This window comes from Lolium perenne, chromosome 6 (assembly GCF_019359855.2).
Source record: "Lolium perenne isolate Kyuss_39 chromosome 6, Kyuss_2.0, whole genome shotgun sequence".
Taxonomy (NCBI): domain Eukaryota; kingdom Viridiplantae; phylum Streptophyta; class Magnoliopsida; order Poales; family Poaceae; genus Lolium; species Lolium perenne.
Genome location: NC_067249.2, coordinates 88,083,905 through 88,095,909, shown reverse-complemented (window position 1 = coordinate 88,095,909; position 12,005 = coordinate 88,083,905).

Sequence of the window (12,005 nt, the reverse complement as noted above, 5' to 3'; positions counted from 1 at the left end):
TTGCATGAGCTTTGCTTCCTTAGGGTCCACGAAATACCGCTGCAGACGGGGAGTGATAGGAAAGTACCATACCACTTTTCGAGGTACCTTCTTGTTCCCAACCTTGTACTGTCTGTGGCCGCACACCGGACATGTGGTTTTGTCATTGTACTCGCACCTATAAATCACACAATCATTAATGCAAGCGTGGTATTTTTCATGCGGTAGGTCAAGGGGGCACACGACTTTCTTGGCCTCCTCGATACTACTTGGAAATGTGTCCCCTCCGGGAGACGATCGTGCCAGAATTTCAAGTTCTTGCTGAAGCTGGAATCGGTCCACTTGTTCTGCGTCTTCATCTGCAGGTAATCAAGCGTTACATGCAAGCGCGTATCATGCGGACGGCACCCAGGAAAGATCGGAGTCATCCCGTCTTTCTCCATTTGCGACAGCTTGGCTCTCTCTCTGGCTGCAACTCTATCGTTGCTCGTCTCCTGGAGGAGCAGATCTTGAACATGAGAGTCCCGCAAGGCCGAAATTAGCGGGGTCGCGCCGGAATCTTCTTCTTCATCATGATGATCTTCTCCGCCGGCATCTTCTTCTTCATGATGATCTTCTCCGCCGACTTCTTCTTCATGATGATAGTCCCCGTCGACATGATGATAGTCTTCTTCACGATGATAGTCATGTCGCTCGACATGGTCTTCATGCGCACCATTTGATGGGGCTGGCCGCGCCTGGTTGTCTTGCATGAAACCGCGCCTCAGCAGGTGCTCCTCCAGTTGTCCGGAATCAGGTTGATCCAGCGCTCGAGTTTTCATGATCGACATGGACATCTTATCTAGCGCCTATTGTTCCGAATCATGTCCTCCTTCGCGTCTATCTTGTATCTAGAGATTCGAGCGGAACTCCTCGAGAGTACCATGCTTGCCTGCAAATGGTATACATATAACAGGAAATTAGAACCGCAACACATGCACACACATGCATGGGCCGTACCACTCCTAAAGGTATTACATGTAGCGGAAAAATTCGGCATGACCTCTCCTCAAGGTAGGACATATGGGTAGTGCAAAAATTTGCCGAAACGTAAATGAATCAACATTTCGTCAAACATTCGTGCACCACACCGGCACACACACACACAAGCGCTTCACCTGCAACAAGCATCCATACACGCAACAAGCATCCATACACACGACGGCCACACAAGATCTACAAGCATATGCATGTCTCCTCCAAGCATATGTATGTCTCCTCCAACTACTCACCTTATAGATTCGATACCGAGACGAGACCGTGATCGATGAGTTCGAGAGGAGTAGAGAGTATGGAGAGCCTTCTCCTCAACTCCAATTATGTACCAACCAAAGTAAGTGCAATAAATACCCAAGCAAGTGAAAGGTAGAGCCAAAATGGTATGAGAGAGAAGGGGGAATGAGCTAGATGGAGGAAGAAGAATGGCTTGTGTAGTGTGGTAGGTGGGAGGTTGGCCCACTTTTATATATCTGGTTCGCTAATTCTGTGGCGCACCGAGCACAGTGCGCCACAGAATACCTTATTTCTGTGGCGCACCAAGAAAGCTGCGCCACAGAATAGCTTATTTTTGTGGCGCACCGAGTACCTGCGCCACAGAATAACCATTTTCTGTGGCGCACCTGGGTCAGTGCGCCATAGAAATAGTAAAACCAATGATTGGGGGTGACAGGGTGTGGGCCCCACTAAGTTTTTCTGGCGCACGGTCTCCTGGTGCGCCACAAAATTAAGCTATTTCTGTGGCGCACCTTGCCTGGTGCGCCACAAAATAACTTTCCGTGGCGCATTTTTAACGGTGCGCCACAGAACTAAGCTCCGCCTATAAGGGTTTTCCTACTAGTGATGATTGTTTGTTTATTACTTTGAACACTTTTCCAAAACCCTAAACCCTAACCTTCTCAAAAACAAAGTGGGTCAAATTTGAGAAACCAAAATAAAAGACACATGTGGGCATATAGCCCTAATATGTAAATCTTGAACCCTACCTTTCTTACTTTACTAAATGGTGGTGAACCATGGTGAACCCCACTAAACCCTAAACCTCATCTCTCTTGTCACCAACCTTTGAAAAACAAAATAAAAAGAAATGATCTTAAATAAGAAAAAGGCCTAGGTGCCTATGACTATTTTTGGTAAAACCTTTACCTTTGCTTTGTCTACCTTGTGTGATGATTTGAATTACCTCAACCAACTTAATCTAGTGCTACCAACCCAATTCAAGTGAGAAACAAAAAAAAGTTAAACATATGCATAGAGGCATATGTGGCACTTAGCCAAAATATCAAATCTTGACCTAGGCACCCACATTGCCCCAAAATGGTTGGAACCCTTTACCCAACTCAATCTAACACCAAATAAACCTCACCCACGCCTAAGTGAAGCAAAGAAAAAGAAAAGAATAAAAAGTAGAAAATCACAAAACCCTCACATATGGCTTATGCCATTTTTTACAAATCTTTGACCTAGACCATTTTGGCCTTCACCATTAGTTTTATTATGTTACTAAACACTTATTACAACTTTTGGAATCAAAGAAACACAAATCAAATCAAATTCAAACTCAAATTGTGATCACATATGATAATGGTCAAATCTGCCATTTATATTCTGGTCACTACTTTGAGCCCCTCTATCTCAAGTTTTTCAAACTAAACTTTCCCAATTCTTTGCACCTCATCCAAGAGCACATCAAGGTGAACAACTTTGGTAAATACCACCATGTCAAAATCATCTTGGATCAAATTCTATGCTCATGCAAAGTTGAGACTTTTTATCAAATGCAACAATCTCCAACTTAGCAATTTTTTTGCATTTCCTTTTATTTTCAAATTCCACCACCACCCTTGTGTGTTGCGAATCATCAGAAGCAAGTCCAATCCACTCCTCTTCCAATTTTAAAATTTCTTTTCACCACTCAAATTTGACAAAAACTTGAGATTCCAAATATGATCAAATCCCAACACTATTTGAAATAGTGTTTGCCTAACCCTATCTCTCACACTTGAACCCTACCTTGCTCCCTGGTCCCCTCTCTCTCTCTAACACCAGCATAGAAACCCTAGATGGAGGCTACACATAGCCATGGCAAGGCCATGCCGGCCATGTCACACTTGGACATGCCCACCCTAGATCCTTCCCTATCAAGCCCGACCAACCTTGTCTCTCTGCTCCCCCTGGCCCTCCTCAACGCGCATGTGCCCGCCATGGCCGGAGAGGTAGCTTGCACGCGTCGGGCAACGCGCGCCCAGAGCTGCCCAGGGCCACGCCGAGGACGTCGTGGGCGCGCTCACAGGCATGCACTGGCCATGCACTGCTCCAACGCACGACGCCACCTCTGGCCCCCCTCTCAGCACCGTTAGCTTCGCCGCCGCACCCTTAGTCCGCCAGACATGCGCCCGTGTCCTCGCGAGCACCGTCACCGACGACCAGCTTGCCGTTCTCCCGCGCTCGTGCCGCCAGACCTTGACGTCGCACGCACGAACCTGGCCGTCCCCCACCTAGCCAGCAAGCGCGCTAGCTTTGCCTCGACGCCGCCTACGTAGCCCTGCCCTCGCCTACCCCTCTCGATCGCCGGAATCGCCGCGACCTGGTCGAGTTCGCCGCAGACCTCCGGCCACCTCGAGCGCCTATAAAAGGAGTGCTCCTTCTCCTCATCTGAGCACGCCACTCGACTCCCCTCCCTCCTATGAGCCTCCTCGCACTCTCTCCACTCAACATTGTTCAGCGCCGCCGTCCAATTGCAACCTCGCCGCCCGTGCTCCGCCGCAGAAGCCGCCGGAGCTAGACACCACCCCAGGACCTGCGACTTGTTCGAGGAGCTCCGCCGTCATCGACAACGCCACCCTGCATCAACGCTGCCGCTCGCCGGAGCCCCAGCTCGCCGCCGACCCCCTACCTCCGCCGTGCCAGCATCTCCCTCTCGTCGTCGACGACGACGACGCACGGCCGTCGATCGTCCATCTAATCCTACGGCTCACAGCGAAAGGTACCGCTTTGGGTTGATTCAGTCGCTGACATGTGGAGCCCCCTGTCAGTTGGCCGCAGCGCTAGCTGGGCTGGCCCAGTTAGTCTCCCCTCGTTTCGGCCCAAGTGCTTTCCCGCCTAGGCCCAAAATTCTAATCCTGTTAAATATTATTAGTATGAATTCAAATACTGGCCCTGTGCTAGATTTAAAATAGTTTCAAATCTACCCGACCAAATTTTATGAATTTTATATTGTTGGAAAGCTTATGAAATGCTTGATCCAACCACATTGGTCTCACTTTGAAATCTTTTGTAGAATTAATGTGACAAAAATAACAAGTCAGAGACTTTTACAAATTCAAATAAATCTTAAAAATCAAACAAAAATGTTATTAAGTTGATTTCAACTCTCATAGCTCACATTTCACTTACACTAATTGTTTCTGCAAAAATATGGTGTGGTCACTTTGAGTGATCATGGCCCAAGTTAAATAAAGGACTATATGGCTAGTTTAGTTAAGTGATATTGTCCAAAACTATGATGCAAATCATATGAAGTGTTTCACTTCATTTAAATCTTGTCCCAAGTACTTTCATATGAAGTTGAGACCCTGGTCAAAGTACTCTCACATGAAATACTTGGTGATTTTAAATCACAGTTAGAATTGTTAAATTGTATGAGGTATTCCACCTCATTTAAATCATTTCCCAAATGATGATGAATGGTTGACTTAGTTCAACATGATTTCATGTATGTTTGTTTGAGGAAGTTAAATTTTAAGAAGATTCAATGAGAGGAAATTATTTTCCTCAAGAACTAAATGGAAACTATCATTTACATATATAATGAGAGGAAATTATTTCTCCGACACTAAGTAAGAAAACCCTAGAATAATTTTTGGTAGCTATGCTAAGTGATGATGCTAGATCATTTGGAGTGAGCCATTAAGGATAATTAAGGCTACTTAAGAATTGTCTGGTGATTGTATCCTCGTATTCGTGTATAGACGCTAGTACCGGAGAATACCAGGAAGAGGAAGGATTCTACCCAGAAGAAAAAGAGAACTTTGACCACCTCAACAACCAAGGCAAGCTATACTATTGCAAGTTATATTGTTGCAAGCTAATATTCTTGCAAAGTGCAAAGCCCTTTGGGGCAAGGAACCATTAGTCGTACCTTACTTAAAACAATCCTATCCCAAAGTTTTTACCATACAAATTTTTACTTGATTTATTAAAGAGTTACTTTTATAGTTAACTTTGGTCTAAGTTAAGAATAGTACTAGAGTAGCAAAGTTAGTCTCAAAGCTAGCCAAGCAAGATAGCACCCCTCATGATTAGTGCTAGTGCTAATACTAAAATTTGACTACTCTAGATGGGAACCTGTGACTTGAAATGAATTTGAAACCTTGGAATGAGTCATTCCATTGAATGATTTTTGAAGATGAATATGACTTGGAGAAGATGGTGATTTTTAATTAAAACTGATATTGGTTTGAATGCGATACCTTTCCAATTTGGGTACCCCCACAATACCTGATTATGGGTAGGGCTTAACTGGAAGTTTATACACCTTAGTATGGGTTTCCTCTGAACACACATCATAGGGGTTATGCCGAGGCTGCCTCCGTTGTTGAGAAATGATGTGAATTGAGGTGAATTGTACGGCCAAGCCCTGTGCAGTTCCCAGGTTGACAGTTGGTCTTCACTGGGAGGCCAAGCTCATGGGGAGGGGTGCCTATACTAGGGTTTGTAAGTGAAAGGTTATGGTTGATGATCCGCGTACTGTGTTACGATGATTCGGGGTTATCCCGACGGATGAAATCAAATGTTGTGGCACAAGTGTGCAACCTCTGCAGAGTGTAAACCTATTCGAATAGCCGTGTCCACGGTTACGGACGGTTGGAAAGGCTATATAGTTTTCGGTGTCAGATTCTTGAAAATGTTGGTGAAGTGAATGGTGAATGGTGACTTGTTTTTGAATCACAACTGAGTTGTGGGAATGACACTAATGTTCCCACTTGAGTTAGATAGTACATGAATAAGTCTTTTATCAAATACTTGTGAACTAAAATTGGCTTTAAGCAAAATAAACTAGAGCTTAGCACCCCTTACTAGAACTGTTAGTACTTACATTAGTATTAGTTTGCGAGTACTTTAAAGTACTCACGGCTGTGTCCCTGGCTATTCAAATGACCAGACTATGAAGAGGAGCAGAACTATCAAGATGACGGCAACCAAGATGTCTACGACAACTAGGGAATCTTCTGACGTCAGACGTTGGCCTGTGGACTAGAGAGTCCATTCTATTTACGCTTCCGCTATGAACTTGTGTTTGTCCGTTGATCAATAGATCAACTATTTGTGTAATATGGATCATGTGATCTAATTTGTAAGACAATATGGTTTGTAATGAATGATGACTATGATATTCGACTGTTATGTCTCGCAACAACAATATTCCTGGGATTGCGATGAATGGCATAATAGGCATCTGGACTTAAAAATCCGGGTGTTGACAATATCCCAGGAGAATACCTGAGATAATAACTTATAGTTCTATTCAAGGAATGATGATTTAATCATCAGGACATATGGATAGTTCTCTCCCTTAAATTTAAGTGTTGCCTCAACTATCTTGAGTATAACACCATAGATTGAGCTCTTTCAAATAGAGATAGGATATTCTAGGTTTTATGGTGTACTCACAAGATTTCTTTAGGTGTGAAAGATTAGGTCTCCACCTGGATTTCTTAGTTGAATTACTCTCCTCCTTACTTTATCAATTTAAGGATATGGTATTATTCCATTTGACATTAAGTTATATCACCACTCCAAGATGGAATGGTTTATCTCCTAATACTTTAGTTCAAACATTGTCCTTGAGTCTTTAATAGGTAAGGCTAGGATTGGTATGAATGGTCTCTCTCATTTGGAAGGACTTCAATAATACTCTAGGGTTCCTCTTGAAGATGATGTTGTGATCATATGGATATTTATATCCAAGGTTTGCCTCAAGGTTTGTCATTGCTTCCCCAAATAAAATAGGACTCTCACCTCTTTAGGTTTGATGTAAAGCTATTTGGAATAGAGAAGAATATATACTTCTTGAGTGGATCTCCTTGTTATAAATTCCAATGTTGAAGTGGAATGAATACCATGAGGTTTCAGGGTAGGATCATGGATTAGTCTTAAGACATGGTAAAGATAAGTTAAGAATAGTTTCTCCAATTATTGTTACTTGATTTCCAATTAAATGGATGTTCATATGTTATGGCAAGGAATATCATGTTGTGATCTTTAATAAGATCAAGTAGTTGATCCTTGATTAATAAGTTCTTGTGTTGATTTTAATTCCATTTGATCTAACCCCTTAGATCAAATTATCTTTACCCAAAACAAGGTTTTAGCAAAGTCACATTGAGGTTTATAGCACTTGACTTGATGAGCTACTTCAATTCTACCAAGGTCAAGTGAAACTTCAGTTACTGTGACTGTTTTACTTTAAAGCGCGAAAATTCCCCAGATTTTCTATGCATGAATGCAATGCACACATCTGTTTCCTCTATTTTTGTAACCCCATTACCTGGGATATTACAGCGGTCGTGCTACCTGCGGTCCGCGGCGCGCGCCAGATCGGCTACATTGATGGCACAGTCTAGGCGCCTCCGGAGGATATCACCATCGAGAAGACAGATGCAACCGTGAAAAAGGTGCAGGAGAAGGTGGAAAATCCTGCTTTTTTGATGCGGAACGAGAAGGACCGGCAGCTCATGTCCTATCTTCTCGGCTCAATCTCTCGTGAGGTGCTGGTGCAACTCACCGAGCATCACACTCCGTCAAGCCTAGAGGCAATCCAGGATATGTTTGCTTCACACTCGCGTGCGTGGATCTAGAATCTGCGGCGAGCCCTCGAAGATCTAAAGAAGAGGGAGATGACAACAATTGTCTACATTGGCAAACTGACAGCTGTGAAGCAGGTTCTTCAGTATCTAAATTTTACCATCTCTCTTGAACTGAATCTTGTGAAATCTAAGTCTACTTTGGTGAGTGCTTTCTCTGATGCAGATTGGGAAAAAATTCAGATGAGGAGATCTATCAGAGGTTTCCCAATATTTTTTTGGCAGTAATTTAGTATCATGGAGTGCTCGCAAACAAGCCAAGTCAAGTACTGATGCTGAATATAAATCTTTGACAAATGATACCACTGAAATGATTTAGGTATAAACTTTGTTGACTGAGTTGGGGATAGAACATCCAAAGGCAGCGTCATTGTGGTGTGAAGATCCTGGCGCCACATATTTATCAGCTAATCTAGTATTTCATATTAGGACAAAACATATAGAAGTGGACTATAATTTTGTCCGACAAAGAGTTGTTAATAAGCAGTTGGATATCAGGTTCCATTCCTACAGATGATCAAGTTGTTAATAGCTTCACCAAACCATTGTCAGTAATTGTCAGTTAGACAGATGTGAACGTTTTGTTGCAATCTTAACTTAGATAAGTTTGGATTGAGGGAGGTGTAAAATAGGGTGTTTGAGTTGTACGGTGTTGTAGCTGTGTAACCGTGCTAGTTAGGGATTCTACTCATATCTTAACGTGTGTAGTTTGAGTAGATAAATGAGAATTTCAACCACGTTAATCTTTGTGACCCGAGCGATGTGCTATCTATATTAACACGCAGGCAATCCGAGGCATAGGGCAACACTTAACCCTAGTTTTTATAGGGTGTGCATTCTTGCGTCTATAGGATGTGAGCGCATACGTTATACTAACTTCCTCAAAGTAAAAAAAAAACACTTTCTTCGCTTCCACTTCCACACAATTAGGGCTATAGAATGATGATGGTTGTATCTTGTTTACCATTGAAATGACGGCAACGCCGCTTACTGGGTGCCTCTTAGTATGTTCGACGGCTGAGCAGAACTTGCTTGTCTCTTGTTTGATGTAGTTTCATTTTTTTCTGAGGGACTCTTCCGTGCGAGGGCTTGGGATGTGGTAGGGCGGGTGCATCTTGGTCTCGTTGTACTCCTGCACGACCTTGGCCCAATATACCTTGCCCTTTTGTTGAGCGCCATTAATACAGTCATGGCTTGTTGCCAGCCACACGTCGCACAAACACTTGTCCTCGTCATCGATGAATCATTGTGTCCTGTGGCTCTCCCCCTTCTTCTTGGTAGCATTGTTTGTGGTGAGGACAGGCTCTTTTGGTGCGTCATCAAAGTCGTCGACGCACACGGGTGTTGGCTGCGTTTTAGTGGCCTCGGTGGAGAACAACCGTGCGTTAGCGATGTCCTCCGCATCTTGCGTCTGTGCCCACTCATCCTGCGGGCCTGTCCCGGCCCGGTCGTCGCCAACAAAGCCGCCACCGAAGATCATGGTCTGGATGTCTGTCTCATGGCGGTCCTTCCAATAGGCCTACGAATGACCGCAGCCTACGAATGACCGCACGCCAGACGCATGATACACGGCAGTCGCACACATTGAGAGAGCTCACGTACCGGGTCGTCCATCATCGGGGCAGGCGCTGTTATTTCGTCGAACAGGATGCGGGGCTCCGGCATGCTCTCCTCCGGCAGCTAGCGTCTCTTGTGTGTCGCGCCCGGGCATGGGTCACCGCTTCTAGGCGTCCGGTTGAGGTCGGAAACCGGCGCCCCGTTGAACTGCAGCGGCGCCACGCCGGAGGCGAACCTCGACGTCGGGTGGCCCTACAAGGGAGCGGGAGTTCCAGGACGCAGCTGAGAACTTACCGAGCTCACCGACGAGGACGGAGGAGCGACGCCGGCGATCCCCTCTCGCTTGATGAGCATGTAGCCCTCCGCTAAGCTCAGATGGATGGCTACTTGCGCGACGTCGGCTTTTATCTGCATCTGCCACGCCTGCTGGTTGGCGGCCGCAGCAGTCTTCTCCTTCAGGTTCCTGCGCCGACCGCGACGCTTCGCGGCCTCAACGTTTTTCTCCTCGTTGGAGAGCACCTTCTTTGCCGCCGGTGGCGGCCCGTTTTGCTTCCGCCGGAGCTGCAGCTTCCATTGTGGCTATGATCGTGGCTACGGGGGAGTGTGGGGCGACGGTGGGTGCGACGGTTTGCTCAACATCCATGGTGGTGGCTGGAGGACGTACATCGCTTCTGGACTGCTCGTGCCGGTCTACTTTGATTTTTCGCGCGGGGAATGGCCACTTGCGGAAATAATATCGGCCTCGCGCGGGTCCTATATCTTTTTCGACGGACACTCGGCGCGATCATGGAGCGTTCGCGAAAACGCAAACTTGACGCATATTTAGGCCAGGTTTGCGTCGCCGCGGGACAGCCCAATCACGTCCCGTTGGAACAAGATACAGACACATTTTCGGTTGGCAAACGGTGGCTCAGCTTCCGAGATGCCCTACCCGCAGGTTTTGCGTCGGTCGACATGTTCCCTTCGCAGCGAGCTTCATTGCCACCAGTCGCGCGCTAGTAGTGGCGCTGCAGTATCTGCCGATGCTGCCGTTCGCCTGGAAGCTTCGTGCGGCCGCGACGGGGAGTGAAACCGGGCATGTGCGCGCGCATGTGATCCGGCAGATCTTTCAATGCCTGAAATGGGCGACGAGCGGTCGCGCGCGGACGCTACGCTAGTCACAATATTGCTCAGTGCCTGGTGGGTGCACAACCAACTACAGGTCAATGCATGATGCATCATTTTCTTATTTGTTAGAAACTAGTTTAATGCCCATATGTTGCTACGGGTAATCAAGATTTTTTCACCATCACAATGTAAGCACAGTGCATATGTAACTTTTTTGTTTGTTGTATTGATGTAAGTAAATTAATATAAGAGTGGTTACACAAGTGGCTGAGCAAGAAGCATCTCTATTCTACAGTGCTTCGTGCTTGTCAAGAATTATCTCACGAGTTATATGAACTGTTGGGATTTTAGTGAAAAATATGTATTGGACTTGGTTAAATTTGCAAGATGATGTAGAGAATATAACAAGAGGAAAGAACTCAAGAGTAAGATCAACTTTAGGTAAATCTCCGAAGCGTGTCCCGATCTTCAGTCCTACGTTCTACTAATTCTTCCAACATAAAATTGGATCGTATACAAGTTTTTTTTCAAAACATGTTATCAATTCGGAGAATACAGTATGAAATTTACCTTACCACAAAATGAAGTACAGTAGGGGAATAACCACACAATCAAGAAAATGAGTTGTGTCCTAGACCGTCATCATCAATCCTTTATAGTAGCTCGGGAAAATATCAACTTCTAATCGTTTTAAACGGTGCATTTCTGTAAATTAGAACTCCCTAATGTACAGGGCAGGACAATATGGGCATTCATGTTGTACGACTGGATGTATACATCTGTTGTAAGAAACTATCAACTTGTGCCTGTAGCGTGCACCTATGGAATCCACAATGATGACGTGTCTTTCAACGACAGCCAAAAATTTAATGCCATAATAAAAAGCGGTAACAGAATTTAGCCAGAATATGAAGCAAGAAAGGATTACAAGTGTAGATGAAGTACCACCGGTAAAATATCATTACAAAGTTGTACATATAGCCACTAATAGTTGTGGTTCGGTGAATTTTATCTGCTTAGCAGAAGCTAATAGGAGTGACATAAGATTTGGGCACCTATCAGGATTGATACTTTTGCCTTAGTGGCATTCCAACTGCTCTGGGAGGGAAGTATGTACTTGTGAGATTTGGACCAATAGCATTGTTAGGGACTTGCCCGAAAAGATGCAAATTCATAGTACAACAACAAAAAATGCTTCAGCAAGAATCCAAAAAACGAACCCAGGCATGTATTTCACAGGTTCCCACATATCAAATGTATCCATGCTAAAAAAATTGTCTCAAATGCAGTTTACTCTAGAAAAAAATCATTAAAAAATAGCAAAACATTTCACACTATTCATTAAGTACCTGAAGAGGTTTTATCTTTAAATAAGAGAATGCACAATAATACCACTAAGCATGCAGGATAAGTAATCAAAACTGAATCGTATCAGCAGCATTCAAGTGTCTACACCTATAG